This window comes from Triticum urartu, chromosome 1, assembly GCF_003073215.2.
Source record: "Triticum urartu cultivar G1812 chromosome 1, Tu2.1, whole genome shotgun sequence".
Taxonomy (NCBI): domain Eukaryota; kingdom Viridiplantae; phylum Streptophyta; class Magnoliopsida; order Poales; family Poaceae; genus Triticum; species Triticum urartu.
Window position 1 is genome coordinate 226,172,892 of NC_053022.1, and position 9,274 is coordinate 226,182,165.

Below are 9,274 nucleotides of genomic sequence, written 5' to 3' on the forward strand. Positions count from 1 at the left end.
GAAATAGGCAAAAAAACAGCAATTTGCACTGGGCCTTGGGTTAGTAGGTTAGTCCCAAAAATAATATAGAAGTGTATAAATAAGCCCATTAACATCCAAAACAGATAATATAATAGCATGGAACAATAAAAAATTATAGATACGTTGGAGATGTATCAATCTACCACGAGATTGTGATGGCTAAAACCCTAGAAGTCTAGCCTATCTGATTATGATTATGCTGCGCCTCTACGGTCTAAACCCTCTGGTTTATATAGACACGGAGGGGGCCAGGGTTGTACAAAGTCGCTTACAGAGAAAGGAATCTTCATATTGGGATGCCAAGCTTGCCTTCTATGCCAAGGAAAGTCCCATCCGGACACGGGTGGGAATCTTGGGTCTTGCATCTTCACTGTCCATCAGTCCGGCGTACCACAGTCTGGACGCCCGAGGACCCCCTAATCCAGGACTCCCTCAGTGGGGGCAAGCAATACCGTGCGCATTGCGAGAGAGGTGCCACATCGAAGTTGCATTTGGTATTTGAAAATCAAGCCACCCTTTTGATACATAAATTTGGTCCACATGCAAGTGTGTTCGTGTTCTGACCCTCTCCCACGTCATTTTTCGCCAAATTTATGAACATTAGACAAGTCGGATGACGCAACAGACACGGTTCACTCAAACTAATTGTGTGCCACGCCGGTGCCCCTGTCACGCACACATCCGCATAGTACATTGGGCACCACGAGGCTCCCCCTCTCAAAAATATCTGCTCGCCTCAAGGGTTTTTCTGTTTCATGACACACAGCTATTATCTCCGAACCGTGTGTGATGTTTCTTGTTCCCTAGAAAATAACTGCCCGCCTCGAGGGTTTTTCTGTTTCATAACACACGGTTGCTATCTCCGGACCGTGTGTGATGCACTATCATCAAAAATTTCAATAGCCCGGCATTTCACTCCCGCGTTTGACTCCCGCATAGTAAAATTTTCAATACCCGCGTCATTTCCTCAAACACCCCACCCCCCTCCACACACAGACACACAAGACACACACACACACACACACCAAAACCTCCTCGGGCGTGCGCGCACACACACACCCTCCCTCGCTCCAAACCCTAGCAAGGTCCCCGTCGCCACTGCCGTTGCAAGGCCTCCATTATCAACATCTGCCGGTTTGCCCATGCAGCTTAGCTACCGATCTCCATACCCAGGCCGCCTTGAGTTTCTTAGATGACACCTGCCAAACGCCCCCTTTCCCACAGATCCCCATCCCCACCCCCCACTCCAGAGCGTCGCAGCCTAAGCCCGGTTGCGCTTCTCGTGGAGCTCGAGGAGCGACTGGCCCAAAAGAGGCGTATAGTGGTCTCTTCGCCCGACGTCGCTGAGGAAGCTGACAACCATTGCTAGCGGCAGGCACTCAAGTAGCGGGCTAGAGTATGGGGGCATGTCTCGACCGCCGGCTACGACATCGAGGTCATCGACAGCGATGGCCTGAGGTAGGCTATGTCATAGGTTAAGTGGCTCACCCCCAACCCCTCGGGTTCAACCGCCGTCGATCTCATCCATGGCCCTGCCGCTGATCTCCTCTGGCTCGCTGTCAACAATTTTCCATTCTACATAGCCATAGAGCCCCTTTTGTCATTTCTGAAGGACACGTTCTGTGATGCTAGCTTGGGATCCACAGCTTCCAAGTCAGACCTCATCGACGACGACCACGAGGAGGGCACCATCTCCGGCTCTTCCAAGGGGAAAGAGCCCATCTGCTCTTCCAAGGGGAAAGCGCCCGTCTGTGACATCAGGGAGGGCACCCTATAGCCGCGCTCTTCCAAGGGGAAGGTGCCCATCTACGACAACATGGAGTGCATCCAGGGTCCGTGCTCTTCCCACGGGAACGAGCCCATCTGTGACAAGTAAGGAAACCCATGATTTTTTTATCGTGTCTCTTCACAGGGGGAAACCCATGATTTGTTTTGCCGAGTCCCTTTTGTAGTGTAGTGAGAATATGTCCAGTTTTAATTGCTATATCTGGTTGTTTGCAGTATGCCTTGTTTATTTCAGTTGTTCACAATGTGATGCTCTATATGTGTAATTATTTACTGTGCAATAAATTTCACCAATCCAGATTTAAACATACCGATAGGAATGCATATATTTGCTTGTTGTTAAGCCTGTTATAGCTAGCATATGTCTCTTTTAAAGTTTTTTGATTGTTTGGTTGTTTTGTAACATCCCAAAATTCTAAATTTTGGAATGTCATATTAAATAAATAGATTTGATTGATTGTTTCATTGTTGTCTGATTGATTGACTGACAGTGAGTGCAATTCGAAACTTTTTGAAAGTTAAATGAGAGGGAATAAAAGGACTTTCCCAAACTTTCATTCTATTTTATGATCTCCGTGAATTCAAATACAAAACCCTAGAGAGAAGATGACATGATTTCTTCCATTTATTTAAATGAAAAGGGTTTTGAAAAGATTTGAATTTTATTTGGAAATATTTTCCAATTCAGAAACTTTAAGCAACTCAATGATTTTCATGAGAGAAGATAAAATGACCTCTTCAAAACATATGAAATATGAGTTGGAAGTTTAAAAAGGATCAATTTCAAAGTCCTTTTGAAATTATTTTCAATTTGGAGTTATTTGGGTTTTATTCAAATTATTTTTCTCCAAAATAAAAATATATGGAAAATAGGGTAACATGATTCCCTACATCAAAAAATTGGAGATAAATAAATTTGAAATCATTTTGGTATTTTTAAAATGATTTTTATTGGATTTTAGTAGGGCAGTAGCACTCGTTGAATTATTTGAATTTTTCTCAATTTTATATGACTTGACAAAAATGTCCACGTTGTAGAAATTTTTTTTCTAAAAACTTTTATATATAATATGCCTATATATAATTTTATTTTATTTTTGTTATACAATTTTCCTTCTATTTCTATTTAAAAAATAAATGTACATGCGGCCCATAATTATTTACCGCCCACACGCGTAGCATAGTGGCAACAGGCGCCTCACCTTTTTTCTCCTAAATGGGCCAGGCCCAGCCAGCCTTTTCATTTATTTACTTAGGCCGAATTTTGTTTTTTTTACGGCGCGTGGCCGGCCAAGGCCTTTAGGCCCGTGCGAGGCGTTTAGCCTTTTTCTTCTGTGTTTCGTTTATTTTCGTCTACGTTTAGTCCCACATTGCCTAGTCTTTGACTTCTAAACCTCTTTTCCACTTATAAATATAGACCCTTAGAGCCTTCAAAAATCATCTAATTTGGGCTAAATCAATATTTTGGTTTGACTAGATTCATTAAAGAAAAATATTTTTCTCCTCTCCGGCGAGACTTCTGAAAATTGTCTCCTCTCCCCGAAGTCGTTTTTTTCTCTATCTTATAAAAGTATCTTTTTTCATATTTTTTATACTCCCGTAGCTTATTACTTCTAGTACGGTAGAATAATTAGATTACCAATTAGTCTCTGTGTTTATATATTAGACCTAAAATTCTTTTAGTCGTAGCTATTTTTCTTCCGTAAAACAGCTTGACCCTGATTTTTCAAATAGCCTTAACTTTTTACTCGTTCATCCAAATTAGATGAAACCAGTGTCTATAGTTTTGTCTTGTTTTCACCTATCTAGTGAACATGTCACATCAACTTTTTGAAATTTTCAAATTTTGAAATTTTTTTAGATTCATATTCAAACTTCTTTTGATCATAACTTGAGTTTTATAACTCCGACTTAATTGATTCTTTTTGCAAATCGAAGCTCTTGACCTAAACTTTCCGATAAGGCCAAATTCACATAATTTTGGTACTGTTAGAAATTGTTTTATGTTGCAAGAGTTATTTGCTTGGTTTTGATGTTTTCCAAAGTGTCTTCTTCGTTCTTCCCGATCTTTTGAGTGATTATTTATGTGTGGTTACTATTGCTTGCTCACGATAGATTGAACGGAGTGTGACGAGTAGAACTATCTGGAGTTATGAGTGCGAATCATCTTCATCAATAGTACAAGGCAAGTTCACACTTTCATCATACTTTTCATTACCCAGTTTTTATGCATTAGTTTCAACCCTTGAACACTGCATGGTTAGGACTTGATAACATGTGGTATTGGGAAGTAGTAGATGAGGTAGGAACCTATTGTCTTGCATTTAACCCTGGGAGTTACTACGTTATGCTTACTGCTATGCTATGCTCGTACACGTGGTTTGGTTTGAGTGATTCATGACAGATGTGAGAGTTATTATTAATGGTTAGCTTAAGGTGGCTACTTTAATACACATCTGGGTGCAATGGTAGGGGCACCCTGGAGCACCCAATGGTTTACTCGGGCACCTGGAGAACCCAGTGCTTGCCCAAGGGGATCCCGGAGGACCCATGTGATCACCCTAGGGAATGCCACTCAGGCTCAAAGGGATCATAAGATTATTCATGCTAGAAACTTCCGTGGGCAGCCACAAGCCATTATGGGCTCTGGCATAGTTGACTAAGTTGCGTGAGCTCTTGAAGAGGTGGACTAGCCGATGTAGGGGGATTGTAGGTGTACCGGTCTGCCCGGAGTAAAGAGTTAATGCTTCTGAAAGACTGTGTCTCGGTCATCCATTTCTCAAACATCATGTAGTGCAAGAAATCCAATGGAGAAGATCAAGTCTTGTGGGGAAAAGTGCGCAAACCTCTGCAGAGTGTACAAACTAATCATGGTTAGCCGTGTCCCCGGTTATGGACGTCTTGAGTCTCTGGTTCTTGAATTATCATGTTGATATCAACACTTTATTTAATTAATTTGATGGGGTTAATGATTATTATTTTGGGATTGAGTTGGTTAAATAAAATATATTCCTTTGCAGTAGGGAAAAATTGGCTTTTAGTAAAAACATGATAACCATAGAGCTTTTCCACCAGCCATATATGCATGTAGTGATAGCTGTTATTCATCATTATCCTATGGTGTGAATTTGCCAGTACATTCAATGTACTGACCCTTTGTGGCTGCAACGTCTCATGTTGCAGGACTTCTTACGACGAGTAAGTGATACGTTAGGGTTATGATTTCTACACTCAACTTTGTCGTTGGTGTTGATGGGAATCCACAACCTTGTTGTTACTTCCGCTGTTTGGATTGAGGTAATAGTATTTACGTTACTTTATACATGTGATTTACCTCTGTTATAAATCCTTGAGTACTGTGTGTGTCAGCATACCGATCCAGGGATGACACTTAAGCACAGAAACTTGACCGTTTAAGGTCGGATCGCTACAAGATGGTATCAGAGCACATGTTGACTGTAGGACGTGACCCCTAGAAACTGGCAAGACCATAGGAAAGATTTTCTCTACAAACTTCATTTTTAGAAGATCTTTTACCTCTCCTCTTTTCTGAGCTTTATCAAAATATTTCCCTTTTAGTGAGATTATACCCCTTTCCCCTTTGGACAACATGAGGAATCGACTGATGAGACCACTCCAAGGAGTACAAGATATCGGACAACCAAGATCACTTCAGGATGAAGAGGATTTTACCGTGCATTAGAATAATGGAAACCTCAATGGTTGAAGACTCCGAATACTAGGAGAATTTGAAGGCTCTGAAGAATTTCTAGATTGGTATGACCAAGGAGGGTTACCCTTATGGAACTTGTGAGACTATTGAAGCTGTCAATACCCGAGATCAAGGTGTATCGGAGAAAGACCGAAACATGGAGAGTTAAAAAAACTCAAAGATTTTGTCAAGAAAACCCCAAGGCAAGAGATGGAAATTATGGAATGAAAGCTCATGGCAATGACATGGGCATAAACACGGTTATCCGTGATGTCATCGCCCGCTGATGCTATTGTCACCGTGCTGAGTTAAGGATGCATTTCTTCAGAAGGATTGGATGGTAGAAGGTTGATGGAGCACCTATCAGTAAGATGAAGTTTTAACCTTAGCTGGTGTATCACCGGGATTTGGAGTATTACATCAAGAATTATAAAATGGATCTTTAGGAAGCCATATTTGACAAAGAAGCATTTTCGTGAAGAACTCAGGACCCCAGAAGCTGAAAGTAGCCAAGCGAGAGGAGCAAAACCTCGAGAATACCGGAGATTTGTTAGGAACTGAAGGACAGTAGGACCATGGCTCATGCGAAGGGTGTTGAAACCCAGAAGTTTGGAATGCAACTCCAGAATATTCAAGGATGTCACGAGAGACTTTGCTACAACAGGGATGAGCTGGCAAAAAGGATTTAAGAAAGACAAGCATGATCGGAAGAAGCCATTGGAGGCATGAACAAGACTTGAAGAGTTAGACGACCTTGAAGATATATTGACCTTTAGAAGACCAAACCCCTGTTATATACCTATGTTAGATGCGACGATTGTGAGCTGTCATTTGTTTGATGTTTTCCGACAGCCACAAAATAAAATCTATCTTTTCAAAACTATTGTTTGTATTGTATGTATCCCTCTCCATCTCTCTCATCTCACCCCAAAACCCATGGACCCAATAGAGGATGAATGGAGATGAACTCATATTTTCTGGACCGATGACTCAATTGGAGACAGACCGATGGATTCAGAACATGGGAAGATCATATGAAGAATAACACTATAGCCGGAAAGGATATGGCCCAGCATGCTCTTCAGTGCTTTGAAAGAGGTGTTGCTACCTGGTGGAAGATGTAGCAAACCATCAATGGATGGCAAGGAGTAACCACTTGGAAAGAATTTAAGTTGACTTTGCCAAAGTCTCGGCTTGTGTCCCAGAAGTTGAAGCCTTATGGAAATGATATGAAGAAACCTTGTGCATGCAAGCTCTGTGGAGAAATAGGGCACAACCATAAGGAACACAAAGATGAATGCCCTAATTGTGAAGAAAGTCACCCAGCTGAAGAATGCCCAACTAGGCATATTACTTGTTTCTTATTTGAAGGGACTACCCACTACCCTGCTCAGTGTCACATTTACCTCGTGGTTCAAAGAACCATCCAACTGAAGAAAGAAGCAATGAAAGGAGCCCTCATGGAAATTTTAGAAGAACCAGTGATGAAGGAAGAGGTGAAGGACACACCCAAAGAAGACCCAATTAAACCATGCACTAAGTCATGCTATTCATGTGGAGAAGGACACATCTCCCAGAATTGTCTGGATGGGGATCTAGTAAAATTCCTGACAGAGGAAGTAGAGTATGACCCACAGGAAATAGAAGCCCTAATTGGAATGGAAAAATCCAGGAAGAGAAATAGATTGGATTCCAGGAAGGACCTGAGTAATATCACCTGTTTTAGGTGCAAGGAGTCAAGGCACTACTCCAGCGGTTGCCCAAAAAGGAAACCTCGAGACTTGTCAGAAGTAATATGTTTTCGTTGTAATGGAGCAGGGCACTATGCCAGAGAATGCCCCGAGGAGAAGGAGACTTGTGCTAAATAGTTGAGTTTGCAACAAAAGAAATATAGTAGTAGCAGTGGGAACAATTCTTTTATATTGAGGTGTTGAGTTGAGGCATGTAATGGAAGTGTAGGAGATTATAATAATTTGAGGATCAATAAAGTTAGTATCGTGGGTACTGATTTGGATTTTATGAGTTGTTACTCTATGAAGAAAGTTTTTGACCATTGTTGAGGATATGAGTACTATGGTCTATGGATGAATTTGTGCATGCATTTTAAGGGTGGTATTACCCTGTGAGGACACTTGACCCCTGGAAGGGATAATGATGTTCCACGGAGTGGACTTTGGACAAAGTAAGTACGAGTTTTATCTCGATATGTGGGATACCCTAAGATTATGAGAGGATGAAGTACTATTGGATATAAAGGAGGTAGAATGTTGGTAATGTGGAGCAAGTGTAACCCCACGATGAGTCTGAGTAATCACGTCTTAATTTGGTACAAATAGAAGGAAGGGAGATAGTACAATTGGATGGATTTAAGAATGCTAGGAAGCTAGATGTTGGAATAATGATCAGTTGCCCCCGATGATGATTTCAAGGTTTACAAGTGATGAGATGGGCCATAACCCACAGGCACCAGGACCTGCCAAGAAGCAAGCACACTTTGCTGAAGGAAAAACCCTGGAAGAAGTTACGATTTTATCAACAGACGATCTTATAGAAGTTTACGCAAAACCTGAGAGTTGTGAAGAAACGGTAGATGTTTGTTTGGCTTGCAGAATCAATGGATTTATCCGGACTTGGTTCGACGACAAGAGAAATTCTGCAATGCTTGTGAGGATGACCGAGTGTTAGAATGCGAGATTCGCTAAACCATATACGAGGTAATGATTTGGGTGCAGGATGGATTGATCACCATACCAACTTACTCTTATTATTCGCCTTGCTATATGGGATGGTAAATCTGAGTGACTTACCCATAGTAGAGCGACGACGATCGAAACCTTGTTTGAACCTTAGAATGGTATGACAATTTTTCCTCTTGTACAAGGTAGCTGTTGGCAACCGTAGGTCATACGATGAGGTTCAAGCCTAGACCCGTTTTCTGCAGGGACCCAGTCAAATTGTTTGATGACCACCATGAGATATCGATAGTTGTTTAGTATTGGTGCTAGACCCGTCAGCTCAGAAGACCCAGTCTCAGAATAACATTACCAAGATGAAAGGACAGAAGGATTGAGGAAAAGGTTATGCTGCTACCGGAAGAGCCCAGAGAAGGAATTTTCCTGAAAATCTGAAAAGACCGACACTGTCAAGAATAAGGATGGGGTGTATGAATTTTGATGGAACCGTAACCATGTTTCTAAGGGTGGTAGCACCCCAGACCCCGTGTTGGTCGATGGATTTTGAGAAGACCCCCGAACCTAACCTATTTCTTTCTAGCCTCTTCGAATCTCGAGGACGAGATTCATTTTAAGGGTGGTAGGTTTGTAACATCCAAAAATTCTAAATTTTGGAATGTTATATTAAATAAATAGATTTGATTGATTGTTTGATTGTTGTGTGATTGATTGACTGAAAGCGAGTGCAATTCGAAACTTTTTGAAAGTTAAATGAGAGGGAATAAAAGGACTTTCCCAAACTTTCATTTTCTTTTATGATCTCCGTGAATTCATATACTTTTCAAATACAAAACCCTAGAGAGAAGATGACATGATTTCTTCCATTTATTTAGATGAAAAGGGTTTTGAAAAGATTTGAATTTTATTTGGAAATATTTTCCAATTCAGAAACTTTAAGTAACTCAATGATTTTCATGAGAGAAGATAAAATGACTTCTTCAAAACATATGAAATATGAGTTGGAAGTTTAAAAATGATCAATTTCAAAGTCCTTTTGAAATTATTTTCAATTTGGAGTTATTTG